General features: G+C 42.8%; 1 long non-coding RNA gene across 1 annotated transcript in view; it reads right to left on the bottom strand.

Moving 5' to 3' along the window:
* Positions 1-17,944, bottom strand: part of LOC123773720 (uncharacterized) — a 46,483-nt gene that overhangs the window by 11,742 nt on the left and 16,797 nt on the right. Inside the window, exon 2 of the long non-coding RNA XR_006774857.2 lies at positions 459-557. This is a non-coding gene — a long non-coding RNA (uncharacterized lncRNA). The remainder of the gene's footprint in view (positions 1-458; positions 558-17,944) is intronic.

Genomic DNA, 17,944 nt, shown 5'->3' with positions numbered 1-17,944 from the left:
AAGCCTAACATAACACTGTAACATTACCTAACACAGTACAGAGTAAATAGCCAGCTCAAACTACCAATGAAATGTAAAAATTGTGCTAAAACCAACATACGAATGTATATATGTATACTGTATATATGTATAATTGGCACTTGACAAATTTCAAGTACACTACATACTCATTTATACAAGACAAATATTAATAATAATAGCCCATATATGGTTGATATACACTATATATATATCTTATATTGAACTTAATTTCAAGCAAATTGCTCATTTTAAAAAAGTAATAATTATAGCCTAATACTGATCATTATCATTAGAATTAGAATAAATAGGGCGATAGCCATTATAACAATGCTTAATAACTGAACAATATTATGCGAACACTAGACATTGTTACAATTATAATGACAGTATTAGATATAAAATACAGAACACACCACAATCAACTGAAGATCATTTACCTATTGTAAGAACACAGGCCATTCAGGCTGAACCACAGAGCTGTAACTGAACGAACCAGCCGGAGAGCGAGCCTTGTGTCTGTCTCCCACAGAAACCGCCTGAAAAAAAATATTATACAGGATGTTATGTAGGTCAAGGTTGAATAACTGTGGGCATCAGGGTACTATATTACATCCTATCCTCCAAAATTTACAATAATTATAGATACTGTGAATGAAATATACACAAATGTAGACTGTTACTCCCCTTCCCCCCCCCAAAAAAAAAAAATATTGTATAACTGATATTAAAGAGAACATAAAAATAGACAAAAAAAAACAAATAACACTAGGATTCGTATAGTACGCATGTTCCAAAATAGGCCTAATATTGGGTATGGTAGGCCTTTGAGTGCTTATTTAGCCCCAGGACCGATTAGGTTGTTTCAATATTTAAATGCCATTTAGAATTACAATGCAAAACGTGAACCGTTTTAGAGCAATACACGTTTCATAGTTGTTAGAGGCAGTCATTTTTGTAGTATGGGATGCTATATTGACTCAATACATGTGTTTTATAGTACGGTAGACAAATCAGGCAGTCCGGACACCAGGGATCAATATGTCCAGGGAAATTTCCAGGAAGAATATGTCCGGGGAAATTTCCAGGAAAAATATGTCTAGGGAAATTTCCAGGATGAGTATATCATTGGGGGATATGTACTGGGGGGGGAGGGGTATTTCAGGAGGGAAAGGGAAAAATATGTCCGCTTTTTTGCTGTTGGACCATCCACAACCGACCCGTACCTGCCTGCACCACCACCTGCATGTCTGGCTCTGAACCACGCACACACATGCACAATGTGTGATCGTCCATACTGGCACCACCACCCACAATCTACCGGTACATCTGTTCCTGGACCATCTCGTTCCTAGACCACCCGTACAACACCTGACCCGTTCCTGTCTGCACCAACACCTAAAGCGAATAGTACAGCTACTTCTCGACCACTCACACCTTCCATACTGGTGCAATAACTGCACCATTCCTGCCTGAACCATCACCAACGTTGTCGGTACACTCCTTCCTAGACGATCTGCACCTGTAACAGGGACATGTACCTTGCTTCTGTGTATATACGTCGTTTACTTTGGTTCTCTGCAATGTTCAAATCTAAAATATATTTAATTAAAAAATAAAAAAGTGTCACGGCCTTGATAACCCTCCAGAAGTTGAAAGGCTTAAGCCCAACACCAAATCAAACTATTCGTAAAGCAACTTGGCCGGCCCACCTGGACCACCACCCACGCTGTAGGTCCCAGAGGCTATAATCTCACCCAGTCCCTCACTCGTCCCTCGCACATCACGTAAATACTAGTGTGAGGTCACGCTAATTGCTTACTACCTGCAGGGGGGGGGAAACTTTCTCTCTGGAAGCCATCTGTGTACATGCGGCTCAGGCTTGGGTACAAATATTACTGGGAATATGGGATAGATGTTCATGGTAATGACACGAAGTGTGAACTATGTGGTATGTTAAGGTCTCACACCCTTGCCCATTATATTCTTGATTGTCCGTTGATTAGTGTATATAGAAACACTGAGATAAGGACTGTTCCTGAACAAATAGCCTGGATGTGTCACAACGGAAAGGTTGATGATATTCTTGAGAGATATAAGAATTTTGCACCAAGATTGTAATATTTTGTTGAATTATCTGCAGGTGTCTTGCAAATTGTCTATACAGTATACCTAGGTCATAAAAGTATTTGTGTGTACGTCTGATACCATACTCCTTGTGAGGGAGGAAATGTATATTTTTACCTCTCAGAATGTTTGGTAATATGTTTATTTGTGATGTGTGTATATGTATATATTAACACGTTGTACTGAACGGGGTGAGAATAGCTTGAGCTACCTCATCCCTTTGTGTGTATTTTACCTCAATAAACTTATTTCAATTTCAATTTCAATTCAATCCCCTATACTTCGAGAGTTTGTGTTCGTCCGTCTGTCTACCTCTCGGCTTCCATAATTGCTTGTTTACGTCCAGCGCGGCTCCTACACTTACTTCAATTTAATAATCAGTTCTCTCTGGTATATCAAGCAGAGATCAATAGTAATTGACCATGTCTGCTCCAATGGAAACTGTGTAAACGCTTCATCCATGCACTACAAATAGCAATAATTGGCAATAGAATCGAAACCACCTAACCTAATTTAGTCCTATTTGAGAAAATACAAATTCTGAATATACAGAACGTTAGCATTGATAAATGCGTCTCTGGGATTGACCGAGGGTTGAAGAAGCCTAGCCAGAGGACAGGTTGCAGGTAGGGAGGTTCACTCAGGTATAAACTGAAATGAGGAACTTCCAAGAGCTTGATGGTCAGGTCAACAAAAGGGAATTTATCCTTATAAGTATATTTATTGGTGAAAATTCACACAGTTTCATTCTCTTTAACTAGATTTTATACCAAAAATATTAAATCCTATTTTCTTAGCCTTATATACTAATATACTAAGTTGTAGTATATACTTGCATTATATATATACACTTTTATTTATTATTTATACTTGTACACTTGTACTTGTATTATATAATAAAAGTACAAGTTTATAGTCATAAATACACTGGAAGGTATACAATACTGGAAGGAATACACTAGTAGCCTAAACTAGCCCCACCCTGGACAGGATGAGGTGAATAATATGCATCCCTTGTAAGTTGTACCTCCTCTCGCTGACATCCGCCAAGGGAATGTAATTTGCAGCCCACACCACCAATATTATCGCCGTTATGCCCGCCTTCCTTAAAGGCTATACCAGCCATTATGTCTCAGCGATGGTGGGTTGCTGGACTACAGCCCCTCCTCTGGGGGTACGGAATGGTGGTGGTGTTTGGTAGATATTGTATTTACTATTACTATTTGTGTCTGCATAATCGAGCTATTAGCTCTTGGACCACGCCTTTCTAACCAACCTATTTATCCTCTATAATATCTACTACATTCATTTATCGCTAACACACGCAGGAAGCAGCCCGTAGCAGCTGTCTAACTCTCAGGTACCTATTTACTGCTAGATGAATAGGTGCATCAGGGTAAAAGAAACTGCCCATTTGTTTCCGCCTCGGGCGGGAATCGAACTAGGGGGAGCCCCTTAGGATTACGACCACCGAGCACTGTCCACTTAGCCGCGAGGCCCCCCATATGTGATTGTGGTGAGTGTGGGGGATTGATGATGGTGTTTGGAAGATATTGTGGTAGTGCATGTGAGGAGTCCTTTCTTTATGATAATAGTCGCTAAGGTAAAGCAATAATATCCAACATATCGACGAATCTATGAATTTTAGGCTACGGACTTCCAAGAAATGAAAAGGTGTAGTGATGCCCTTAACCTGTTGTAAAGGTCGTTGGGGTGACTTTCACCAAGGCGCACAGATGCCCCCTTCTTTACCTCATCTTAATTTAATCCATACTCTAATGATGAACTTCGTGAGGGGGTCCAAAAATACATACGTATTTTTCAATCAGTGACGTTAAGAATGATATAATACTCAATTCAATTCAATCAATGACGTTAAGAATTATAAAATACTGGGTGGCTACAACAGCTTTCTGCTGATTCGTCTGTTTTGACACTATTGTATAATACAAAATTTACTGATTATTATGACGACGAATTCACGGTCGTCCTAACAATACCGGTATTGCTAATATGATAATAAGTCTACCGATTGTATTGTTTGTACAACCATAAATTCATTAACTACATTGTCTGACCATAAATCTATTGACATTTGATGACAATACAAGAATAGACTATACATGGAGGGAATATGGGAGTGACGACCCCAATGGGTCAGATGAGCCCTGGCTACACAATTAGATTAGGCTACGTCAAGCTAGTCTAAGCTAGGTTAGGCTAGGCTAAGTTAGGTAAGATAAGTTTAGGTTAGCTTTGCTCTGTTGTCCACCATGTTCTCAGAATGTCCATAGAGGACTTTATGTATATATCATACAATCTTAATTTCTTATAGATGTCACATCTATGCACCACGAATAAGCCAAGGAATGCACAGAAGTAACACAGCAAGTTTCTTTTTAGCATCAGTAGCATAATATTGGGAATTTCCGTCCCCCTGTAGCCAGTGTAAACATGGCTGGTCGGATACCGTTACTCTGTTGGAGGTGCGGCGCACCAGCGGTTATTCCTCCCACCTACTTCCCAGGTAAAAAATACTGTTTGCAGTACTCTCCTCGGGAGCAATGTATCGGTGAAATATACAAACATCTGTTAAATTTAACATATTAAGTTTTTTTGGACATTCCTGTGTGGGCCCTAAACGCTATCAAGTTAACGACCGCTAATGACAAGTATATTTATATGTAAATCGATTCAGGAATTATAAAAGGAGAATGCTAAGCAGTATGGTTAGACTTGAATGAATCATTATGTTATCAAATTTGTATAAAAGTAACAAAAATCTAACTTTTATTATAATTATACACCCATACGTTTAGCTCCAATCCTGCTTATGCAATCTTGCTTCTTCTATAATATATTTCCCGTTGTCGGTGACAGGGTAGCTACAGCGCCGCTCCTGTGCCAGGTAAGTCCACTACGGGCTCACCATAGCCCGTGCTACTTGCCCCGCTCCTGTGCCAGGTAAGTCCACTACGGGCTCACCATAGCCCGTGCTACTTGCCCCGCTCCTGTGCCAGGTAAGTCCACTACGGGCTCACCATAGCCCATGCTACTTGCCCCGCTCCTGGGCCAGGTAAGTCCACTACGGGCTCACCATAGCCCGTGCTACAGCCCCGCTCCTGTGCCAGGTAAGTCCACTACGGGCTCACCATAGCCCGTGCTACTGTGGAACTTTTGTTCCCAGTAGCCGAATCTAAAACGACAAACGGTGACAGGACAACCTGTCCTATAAAGAACGTCGCATTTCCCTCGTATGGGTTACAAACCAAAAAATGTTGTACTAGAAAATGGAAGCGGCTGGCGAAAGTGACTTGCTGTTTTCTGTTTTGGGTCCTCTGGTAGGTTGGAAGAGGAACTTTAAATTTACCATTTTCTTGACGTTGGGAAAGCTTAGGAGGACGAGGTAGAAGGGAACCCTATACTTAAGTTTATTGAAGACTTTTCCCAGGATGCAACCCATAACAATTACCTAACTTCTGGGTACCTATGTTACTGCTAGATGAACAGAGGTATCGGGTGAAAAGAAATGTACCCCAATCGTTTCTGTCGACCGGAAAATTAACCCGGGTCCGTCGGTTGTTAGCCGGGGACAACTGTGCTACAGGATACATGAAAACTCACCATGGCAAGGTGTACCATCCTTGAAAAGGTACTTCCTGTGTAGCGTCGTTGTCATTACTGGTGTGTTCTGAGGGGGGGGGGGGCGTTAATGAGAAGTGTAGTGGTAGAATATACTCACCTAGTTATGCTTGCGGGGGGGGGGGTTGAGCTTTGGCTCTTTGGTCCCGCCTCTCAGCTGTCAGTCAACTGGTGTACAGATTCCGGAGCCTATTGGGTCAATCAAATTATATTTGAAACTGTATATGGAGTCTGCCTGTTAATGTGTGTTATAACGGGGAAAGGGGGGGGGGTAGTTATTGTTGTGGGGGGGAGGGGGGAAGTTATTGTTGTGGGGGGAGGGGGTTATGGGGATGCGCAGTGTTGGCGCAGATCTCTCCCACCTTGCAGTGCCCTCTACACGTGACTGTCGCACCTCAGCGGCAACCCTCACCCAAGTTTCCTTATCATATAAAGGCATTTACTTTATGCATTATTATATGGCGGCAGGTGACGGCCGTCCCATAATTATAGAAACGGAAAAAATACAACTTCAATAACAAAAATCAAATTTACTAGGAACTAGGTGGTATACCCGGCGGTGCCCGGGTCGATCCAGGTACCCCAGTTCTGTTTCTTTGTCCTTGTGTATTTTTCTGCTGTTGTTGTTGTTATAGATTCAGCTTAAGCCACTTGTAATTTATATGATCTTTCGATGCAGTAAAATTTAATTATATGAACTTTTGAGTTATAATCAGTGTCGATATGACATGAAACACCCCTGTACACCTCACACAAGAGTTCAGAGAAGCTTACCTGACGATCACTCGCTTCCACCCACAAGGAAACAGCAAGTCAACACATTTGTAGGAAATATCACACAAAGGTGTTGACTCCACATAAGCCTGGTGTTTCTATCTGACGTCTTGGTATATTTGTATATTGTTTACCTCCCTCTTTTTAATTTTCTAAGCTTGCATTTGTTACTTTCCAATTTTCTTATCCGTTCAATAATTATACACATGCGGCATTCCCTGACTTTCCCTGCAGGTTAGGCTACACTGCTGCACCTCTCAGGTATTTGAATTCAAAACTATTTACTTTTAACTTCACGTAATTATATGACTTTTATATTGAATATTATATAAAATGTGCATGCACTGTGTTGTCTCTTGCAACCTCCGGGGCCCGGTTATTTCCACACACATGGCTTTCATGAGGTGGTGTTTTTCCTGACATGTCCACTCTGCGTGGAGTGATAATTCCCTCCCTCCACGTAGAGTGCTTGAGTGTGAGTGTGAGTGTGAGTGTGTGTGTGTGTGTGTGTGTGTGTGTGTGTGTGTGTGTGTGTGTGTGTGTGTGTGTGTGTGTTTACACTTGCTTGTTGAGCGGAATTTAGCTCCTGGACCCCGTTACCTCTGTTAACGAGATCATCCCAGAACGTTGATATACAATTGTTATTAGTAAATAGTGTAATATCCGGCAAGTTACTGATAAAAACTGACAGAACAAGTAACAGATGTGTAAAAACTTGCAATCAACTTGTATGCATGGGACATGTTCCCAAGACCTCAGTAAATTGTATATTTTTTTATGATTTAACCTTCGTTGATTTTTTAAAGTGTGGGAAATGCCTCTTCCAACCCCCCCCCCTCTCTCTCTTCGCATGTCCCCAGCTTCTTAGAGTGGCAGAGGGTCAAACATGGGCCAGAATCACTAGCACACGGAGGGGAACAAGAAAGAGGGGCGGGGCATAACAGGATGAACAAGGAACACTCCTCTGGAATAGGCTAAACAAAATGTTAAACCAAATATGGAACAAAATGAGAACTGAGCCAAAGCGTGAAGTAGAAAATGAAGGAAACAGACCCTATAGGGTGAGCTGGGATCAGCAAGGGAGGAGACAGAGCCTCGGTGGGCTTCCTTCCATGTCCATGATGAGGCAAAATAGCAGGTTACTGGAAACCAAACTGTGGATCGTCCGTTTTAATATCAGACTTCATGAACATACATTTAAAATAATAGTCCAGAAGGTATGATAGCATATTGGAAAAGAAGAAACAAGTAAGACTTAGTGGGCCAGCCAGAGCCTCAGGGCCCACCCAGGAATAAATATTTCTGCACTAAAACAAATAAGCTACTTTGCAGGAGGTAGCAAGACGCACTAACCAGCTATTACAAAGGAAATTAGGGAAGAAGGATGTAAACAAATGTGGATCTGGAAGCTTAAGCCGAGCACCCCAAAGACCTGGGCTAGGACCTGGGCTAGGACCTAGGCTAGGACCTGCTAGTACCCGTACTGTGTCAGTTACCATACATGTAGAGTCCAACAAGTCAGTGTTTGTGGATGATACAAAATTAATGAGAAAAGTCAGTAGAGGACAAGACTGTAGAACACTGAGGACCTAGACGCACTGTACAGTTGGTCCCTGAAATGGCTACTGGAATTCAATGTTTATTCTTGAAAGGTTATGACAATAGAGATAGGGGAGAGGAGACCAGCAGGACAGCGTACAATCTAGGAGAATCACCTTCATACTACCAACTAAAGAAGAAGTCATGCAAGTTGATTTAAAAATAATCTTGCTCTAGACACGCATAAACAGAATAAAGTCAGCAGCATCCTTGAAAGAGGTGACTATCAGAAAACCCTTCAGGAACTTGGGTCTCATCCAGAACACTGTACTCCACCTACACGAGACCAGTCCTGGAGTGTGCAGCTCTGACGTAGTCTCTCCACATCAGAAAGTATTTAAGGAAACGCAGTTTTTCAAGCTTTGTAATGAAGAAAACTGTTCTGTTTCTTCCCCAACTGTTTCCGACTCGTCATCCACCAACCGTAAAAAGTGGATTCTCTTATTGGTAAGATCTAAAAGTCTGCCAAAGAAATTTAATTCTTATATTCATGATTGCAGGGATAATAATTTGATGCATTCCGTAGGACCGAAACAGCTGCAGTGGCGCACTTACGAACCTGTACATCTTCTCAACCTTAGGTGACTTTATTTACAATTATTAAACAGTTAATGAGCTCCGAAGCACCAGGAGGCTGTTTATAACAATAACAACAGTTGATTGGGAAGTTTTCGTGCTTGTAAACTGTTTAATAAATGTAACCAAAGCCGTCAAAGATTGAGGAAAGATGAGCACGTTCGTAAGTACATGCGTAACTGCTTCGTGAATCTGGCCCCAGAAGAGCAGCATAGATTCAAAGGGTGATAGCTAGCGACCTCTTAAAAGACTAAGCAATAAGAGTATGACATATACAAAACTCGGATATAACAACAGTCTTCAGGAGCCTGAACAAGTAGTCCTTCACCACGTGTTAAACAGCCTATAAAAGGTGTTACTGAAATGTACACCGTTCCTACTCAACCTTCAACTTGCAAAAAAAAAAAAAATGGTAAAGGTCCAGAGAGTTACAACGGGACTCCTATGAGAACCTCGCTATGATGGTGTGAGGACCTTCAGCTCCGAGCAGGAGTCCAGAGGTAGTAACTAGACAGGGAACAGAGCCCCAGATGCAAGGATGAAGGGATTCTCTGTCAGTAGTGGACGCTGGGAATGGTCTCCACCAGTACGTGGTTGACACTAATAAGATTCACAACTTCAATACACACAGAGATCACAATAACGTGATGCATCAAATGAACAAATCCACAAGGGCCGTGACGAGGATTCGAACCTGCGTCCGGGAGCATCCCATAAGGCAGTGTCTGGGATGCTCCCGGCCGCAGGTTCGAATCCTCGTCACGGCCCTTGTGGATTTGTTCACAAGTTCAAATATAACAAAATCATAGATTATTAGCAGCAAACTTACACAAGATACTTTTCTTGTCTTTATTAAATACTATACAATATATACTAATGTAATATTGTATATACACAAGATACTAAAGTTTGCTAGGAGATTAAGTCTAGAGTTTTTCCTCCCTACCCGTAAGCACACTTAGGCAAGCACACACCCAACACCATATTCTAGTACCTGTACTGGTCTTAGGCTGTGTACAACGGTCTGAAGGAGTCCATATTTTGGTCCCCATGGCTAGTTGGACAAATGGTTCCTTAACTTTAACTCAGATAAAATGCAACGTTATGAGGATGGAAACAGGAGTTAAACTTGAGAAAAATACACAAGGGAGGAACTTTCCAGGATCACTGAGTGAAAAGGATCTTGGCGAAGACATAACACCAAAACTTTCTCTGGCGACACACATGTATGTTATTATTATTAACATCTTTATTGACAAAATTAATTACAATTTTGCCTAATCTGAGGATTTTGATAGTCTTATTAAATTGAGGTTAATGCTAGTATTCACTGTCACGCAGGACAGAGGGTCATACATAAGACAATAGGCCTAAACTGTAGGCTGAAGCACATATATATCACGGTTACAATCAATGTTTTAATGTGTGGATATGTGAAAACAACTTTCTATTGTGCACTGCCACACAAGTGCAGGGATGGGTTCATAAGTGATACAGCTTAGAATATAAGTAGAAATTGTTCTTCATTCTTTAAAATGGACAAGCAAATTTTGGGTAAATTGTTAGGATGTCGTCCAGAACACCTGAGTCAATAAAATAGTTACACAGTTGGTGGTACAAGAGGCCAGGAGGTCTAAAGTCCTTTACGGTTTCACATTCATCAATATAGTGTTCTAGTGAATGCATTAAAGGTTTATCACAGAGTTTACAATCTGAATATTCTGGTAGTGGCTCAGCCTCACTAACCTGCCAGATGTGTCTATAGCCAAGGCGAATTCGCGCGATTACTACATCACATTGCCTGGTCCGGTTACTGTGCTGACCATACAAATACCTATTATTACAGAACTTGTCATAACTGAAAGCTGCAGTATTAAAAGTTATGACACATGTATGGAATTACATCAGCGGAATATGGTGAGCGGGCGATCACCAGGCCAGCCTTCACCACACAAGGACAACAGGCGCCATCCGGCATCTCCCAATACTCCACTCATGAACATAAATATAAGAGATGTTTAGTATGATAAATAGCGGAAGGCGAGGACGTGGTGGGAGCTGGACTCAGAGGAGTCTCAGTATTTCCCCGGTAAAAGGGCTGTGAGTTAAGTAACTGTTGTGGTTGGCATCTTGAGAAAGGTCAATCGCTGGCTTGGGAGTGGGTGGGGGGGCGGTATAAGCCTAACAGGGCTGTAGTTGCCGACAATGATAAACACAAGACATCTAACACTTGGAAAGCCTTGACCCTGGAGCTGAAAATCAACCAACTCTGTTAGGTACTGTTAAGTAAGAACACACACACACACACACACACACACACACACACACACACACACACACACACACACACACACACACACACACACACACACACGGTAACAAAGGAAACAAGAGAACAACGCCCAGGGCAGCAGCGCAGCATGTATGAGGGCTGACAGGAGAGAGTTGAGCAGAGAGAAGTCAACAACTGGTGAAAGTGTAGAGCAGGGAGTGAGACATTGTGTGGGAGAGGCTGTAGTGGGACTCACCATCGCTGTCATCACCATTATTGTCACCATCACTATCATTACCACTACCTCCGCCACTACCACCATCGGCATCACCACCACGTAGCTGCCAGCATTAGAACACCACTTACAAACCTAAATCAGGACTCTTTCAAGGCAATCTACACAGGTTCTGATAGACTGGATATTCAACACCGACCTGGAAACCCACACCTCGTCAAGCCTAACACTAAAACTGAAAACGTGAGGTGGTTTACCATTACAATACCTCACAGCTACAAGGGGTTGTGCTATGAGGATATATGATCATAACATACAAGATACCGAGGGGGAAGAGACAAGGTGGATAGAGCTTGTTTCTTGAAATTGAGAGAATAAATGGAGAAGACAAGTGGAAGCTGGAAACAGAAATGACTAAGGAACATAAGGAAATATATTGTACGCGTAGTCAACAAGTGAAGTGTACTGAAGGACGTTGTGGAAGCCACCCCCATCCATGAATTTGAAGGACAAATTCGACAAAGAATTTGAGCGTCAAAATAGTTAAGCTGTTGTACAACTTTTATAAGAAGCCAAGTAGGCGGGGCCCACTATACCTCACTTCCTTCTTGTCACTGGTATGTAAGCATGGATAGGCAAGTACCGTCACCACCACCAGCATTACTGACACCACTATAACTATCACCACCACTGTCACCACTATTGTCATTGCCAAAACCACCACTCACCACCACCATTGGCACCAACACAAGAGGCACACATGGAAGGGTGACATCAGCAACATATACAACGGCAAACATCAGTATGTCGTTTAGTAACTTAATTAGGGCCTGTTCAAGTCAATGTACATAGCCCTTGTTAGGCCAGTACCGGAATATACAACACCTGACAGGAATCCGTACCTTTTGGAGCATAAAACAAACTTTAAAAAGCATCGAGGTTTGTAATAAGACTAGTGCCAGAGTGAAGAGGGTTGAACTATGAGGAAAGGTAGAGAAAGCTGAACCTCAAACCTGGAGAACAGAAAAAATAGAGGGAATATGATGACAATATATACATGATACTGAGGGGATTAGACAAGGTGAATAAGAACAGTCTTTAAATTGAGAGAAATAGGAAGAGAGGCTAAAAGTTGAAACATGAAAAGCAAATTAATCTAAAAATTAAAAGGAAATACTCCGTATATGTGTATATATATATATATATATATATATATATATATATATATATATATATATATATATATATATATATATATATAATGTCACTGTTTGGTAACTATTGATATGCACTTTCACTGCCACCATCACCACTTTCCTTGTCATCAGCCCCACTTTCACTGACACCATCACCACCACCACCATCCCTACAATCACTGTCAATGGAACAACACCACCACCATCACAATCAACTTCTACAATTATTCTTAACAACTTTTTCTCTTTCACTTATCCCTCCTTCTCTTCCCCCACACCATCCCCTTTTCCTCCTCCATGAGTGTGGAGGGTGAGAAAGATGGTAAAGTTAATATACAGTGTTACTCACCCATAGAGTTTGGCAGAGTTGAGCTTTAGCTCCCGAGTCCTGCCTTTGTACATATCGCCTGGCCGACGCGGTGATGGTCGGATGTTTGTTTGGTCAAATATTTCCAGTTAATCACAGAGACTGTCTCCTGAGACTGATGGATGCCTACTACTACTACTAAACATGATTGAAAATTAAACATATGAAATTGGAAGAAAACTTGAAATTTCCAGTTATTAACATCTTGGCCCGGTGACTAGTGCTGGCTGGAGTCAGCCTTGGCCCTCAACAGCTTCAAGGTCTTCCTCCACAAGGCTAGTAGCCTCACCCCTGGAAATGTGCTTCCTCATCTCCCTCAGGCTTCTCTTCATCCCTAGCTGACATGATGTCTCTCATCTCAGTGTACCTGCGCTTGTGTGGGTTGACCTTCACCTCCTGGGTCCCGCCTTTGAGACTGAAGTCGACTGAAATATAGGTTTTCGTGTAAGGCGTCAGTTCTGATCGCTTCACTCCTGAAGCTACTGAAGATTGTTAGTTAATATCGTTGTAGCGTCAGCATCAGAGCCCCAGTCTTCCCAAGTATAGTATTATCATTATAATTGTGTTTTGAGTTATAGTGGCAACCGCATCCAACATTTATTTGCGGCCCGTAACGCGCAAGAAGCCTCTCCTTGCTGCTCCCTCTCACAGCAGTCTGCCATGTTGGGGTATGTCTCCCCTCCCTTTACCAAGGTGTAGCGAGGTTCCGTAGGCCTCATGCCGGGGCAGCAATGAACACACAGGTATACAATTAACAGAGGCTAGCCAAGGTCAAGAGCTTGAGGGCCCATCTCACCATCAGGTAACCTCCGCACGACACAAAACTAGCCTCATGCAATTTGTACCTGCAAATCCTTGTTATAAAAACTAGTCAAATTGAGGAAAAAATATATAAGGCAATATGATTGTAATGGCTTAGTGCTTTCCCCTAACAATTACCTTGAGGACAAAAATCGTGATCACGATTATAAAAAAGTTTTCCCTGTAAAAAAACAAAATATAATAATATGCGCGCGACTTTGCTTGGGGTCGTATCCCAATATGGCGGAACACCCCTTGTCCTCGTGTACATGAAAATATTAAGACACTTGTGGTTTCTCGTATATTTTCCTAGTGCAAATTGCAACATCTGGTGCCGGATTTGTTGGTATATCAGGAGCGTTCATGAACCAGATCGTTCAATAATTTGCCACTGTAAAAAAAATTAACTTTTGGGTTTAACAAACGTACAAACCCCAGCAACCCTCCTGACCTATGAATCCTAGCAACAGCTACTGCAAGCTAAACATTCCTGTTAATAATAATTATTATTATTATTATTATTATTGGACGTCAGAGGAGCTCAGGTATCGTTACGCTACTCATCACAAGATATCCGGGTTGGGCTTGACGAAGGGTTTTCCCAGAGGTCAGTCAGAGCCGCTGGGGACCAGAGATTGCAAGTCTCCAGTAAATATATATACATGAGAAGGGTGTAGGATGTAGAGGAGGAAGAGAATAGTAAAGGGGAGAGAGAGGATGAGGAAAGGAAAGTGTAGACTTTAAAAAGGGGAGGTGAAGAGAGAGAAAAAAAAGTTTGACAGTGAAATTCGATCACGACCAGATGTTCCTGGCATGCATATAAGTTTGGCACGCTTATTATGCACCCCATACCCATCCTGCGAGTGGTGGTGCACCCCATACCCATTCAGTGAGCATCTATGTGCGTAAAAACCTAGTTGTGCTTGCGGGGATTGAGCATCAGCTCTTTGGTCCCGCCTCTCAATCAACTGGTGTACAGGTTCCCGAGCCTATTGGGCTCTTATCATATCTATACTTGAAACTGTGTATGGAGTCAGCCTCCACCACATTACTGCCTAATGCATTCCATCTGCACTAAGTAATGCAGATGATGTACAGTGACCACAACACAGCAGTTGCAACATCAGGATCTGTAGGTTGGTACAAGAATTCAACCAACTACGAACCACTTATATTGATGAAAGGGAGCAGTAGAACAACATAACTACACTTGCATCGCCTCGGCCTTGAATACCCATGTGCGTGGAGAATAGGCAAACAGTTTCCAGAACACTAATCAAGTTTTTTCTAATGTATCTGTGGTTCATCTGGGTACTCAATTTCCACCTGTTACCACTTGTGTTATAAACTTACCTACTCTCAATTCCTCTGAGAATCTGTTTTGTGGTGATCATGTCCCCCCCTAACTCTTATCTTCCAGCGACGTGAGGTTTAGTTCCCGTAGTCTCTCCTGGTAGCTCATACCCCTTAGCTCGGGTACTAGTCTGGTGGCATACCTCTGAATCTTCTTTAATTTAGTCTCGTGCTTGACCAGATATTGACTCCACGCTGGAGCTACATACTACAGGATTGGTCTGACATGTGGTATATAAAGTCCTAAATGATTCCTCACGCGGTTTCTAAAAGGTAGTTATGTTGGCCAACCTGGCATATGCCGCTGATGATATCCTCTTTACGTGGGCTTCAGCGGTCTGAAGGTCTGGCGTGATATCAACCCGCAGGTGTGTGTGTACTCAGCTATTTGTGCTTGCGGGGGTTGAGCTCCGGCTCTTTGATGTGTGTGTGTAGCGCGCACTCTAGAGCGCTAAGAGCAGTTAGCTCTTGTATTACGCCTTCCTGTCGGTTATTTACGCTACAGATCCTCGACCTATTTTTCTACATGTCTACTACATACTTTATTGACACACACACACACACACACACACACACCAGCTCGCAAGAGCTCTCTAACTCCCAGGTACCAATTTACTGCTTGGCGAACACAAACCTCATATAAAAGAAATTGCGTGCAACAGTTTGCTTCTTGGCCGGGACTGGAGCCCGGTCACTCTGCCCTCGTGTGAGTTCTCCTCTCCCTTAGCTCCTCTCCCAGCTCCTCTCCCAGCTCCTCCCTTAGCTCCTCTCCCAGCTCCTCTCCCAGCAACTCTGCACCTGGAGACATCTTCCCTTAATGTTATCATGGACCTCGTTATTTACATATATGCGTAAATTGCTATGTTATTTGTGGTAGACGATATGTTGTTGGTTTCGTATCATGACTGTGTGTAGTTAGGTTAAGTTGGGATAGATTAGGTTAGGCTCGTTTGAAGAGCAGGTGTAAGGCCAGAGACACTTCAAGATGTTACACGACCGAAGATCACAGTCAATATAAAAATCTGTCACCTGAGGGCTATTCATGCCCGTGCCACTACTTCTGGTGGCTTAATCTTCATCAATCAATCTCACTTAGCCAGTAACCGGGTTCTTTCCATTCAAACTCTCTATGGGGTCTTAGTGCCTCTTGTTATCACAAGATACAACCCAAAGTCTTAGGTAAGTTATTAAGAACTGGCAGTAATAGTCTAACGGGAATGGGGGTTAAACAACACTGAACAAAACCATCGTCACGTGTACTTAACTATATACACTTATTACATATGTACATAACACCGTCGGTCTCACTGTCACACAAGACACTTATTACATATGTACATAACACCGTCGGTCTCACTGTCACACAAGACACTTATTACATATGTACATAACACCGTCGGTCTCACTGTCACACAAGACACTTATTACATATGTACATAACACCGTCGGTCTCACTGTCACACAAGACACTTATTACATATGTACATAACACCGTCGGTCTCACTGTCACACAAGACACTTCAAAACAACTTCTGCGATCTTCTATCGTACAACACTCAAGGTTCCTTTCCCTGAGGCTTTTTTCTACGGTACTCATGCTGGCAAATCCACTCTTTTTCAACAATTCACGGACCAATCCTCCACAGTATCAAACCACTAACTCAAAACTCCAGCAACATGCTGGCTGGCTTCCTGGAAAGGCTTCACCTTTACCAAGCCTTACCTTCGAGGACAGACGGACGCTAATTCCATCTAGTAACATAACTGGGCCATCCCGGGATACGTCGGTCCAATCTCCAATAGCTCAATGTTCCCACTGAAACAAGTCTTGCATTCAGGACTGCACTTGCTGGTCACTCGAGTACACTGACTCTTGTCAACCAAAGTACCCACTACATAACTAATGAGGAATACAATTTGTATAGCCCGAAACGCTATACGCTTCCTGCCCGAAAGGCTGCACGGCTTTACAAGATTGTACATACCATGCTATGTATCCTCACAAACCCAATGTTGTGTTGATTTAGGGGCGACGACGATCGTGGGATCGGATGCGCCCACAAACCCAATGTACCTTCTTGTATATAAATAAATAGTAAGGAAGAAACTACACAGACCTCAGCAAGATCACAGCCTTCCACTGGGGAACAGAAAATGGATTGGTGTGCGTCCAACAGATGGCGTTGACATGGTCACAGCCGAGATGAAATAGGTGCGCTTACTTTACAGAGGTCTTTGACCCTACACCTCTGGACATTATTTTCCTTAAACGACTCCTCGCTTCATGAATGACGACACCTCGGCTCCTAGCTTACTACACTCTCTATGACCACCAAGAAGGCTTGACACTCCCGTGCCATATTTAGGACTCTCACCGGGGAATTGAATACTATTTATTCGACTGATGTATTTTCTGCCTCGCCCCACAAGATGGAAATCGGATCGGAATAGATGGGATGGGGTCCACGCCCGTCAACAGGATGGATATGGGGGTCCACACTACCCCCAGCATGGTTATCGGGTCCTCCGCCGCCAACAAGATGGTAACGGCGACCACAAAAGAACTAATGCATCTCGTGCCAGGGAAGAGGTCGGGCTCCGGTGCGGAGAGGTGACCTGGGCTCACCAAGGCTGGGGGGCCCCTACTGCGGGTGTACAGTCACACGCGCCCTCCATAACCCCCAATATCTCCCTGATCAAGATATGAGGGTGGTGAGGGAGGGTGACATTGCAAGGATCTCGGAGTACGATCAGTAAGAGAGCGGAGGTGGTAGGATGAGAGAAGATGGTATTAGGGTGAGAGAGGGAGCGGGTTGTAATGTGAATGTGGTGGAGAGGTGAGAGATGGTGATTTTGCATGAGTGGGAGAAGAGGTAGTGGAGGAGGTACTTGCTTATCATTGATTACCTATCAGTGTCTACAGGTCAGTGAGGTTTAGTTCTTTATGACCCGCCCACTAGCCTAGTGTACCTGTTCTTACAATA

This window comes from Procambarus clarkii, chromosome 72 (genome assembly GCF_040958095.1).
Source record: "Procambarus clarkii isolate CNS0578487 chromosome 72, FALCON_Pclarkii_2.0, whole genome shotgun sequence".
Classification (NCBI taxonomy): Eukaryota; Metazoa; Arthropoda; class Malacostraca; order Decapoda; family Cambaridae; genus Procambarus; species Procambarus clarkii.
Note: the sequence above shows the minus strand (reverse complement) of the source record. Positions and strands in the feature narration are given on the sequence as shown.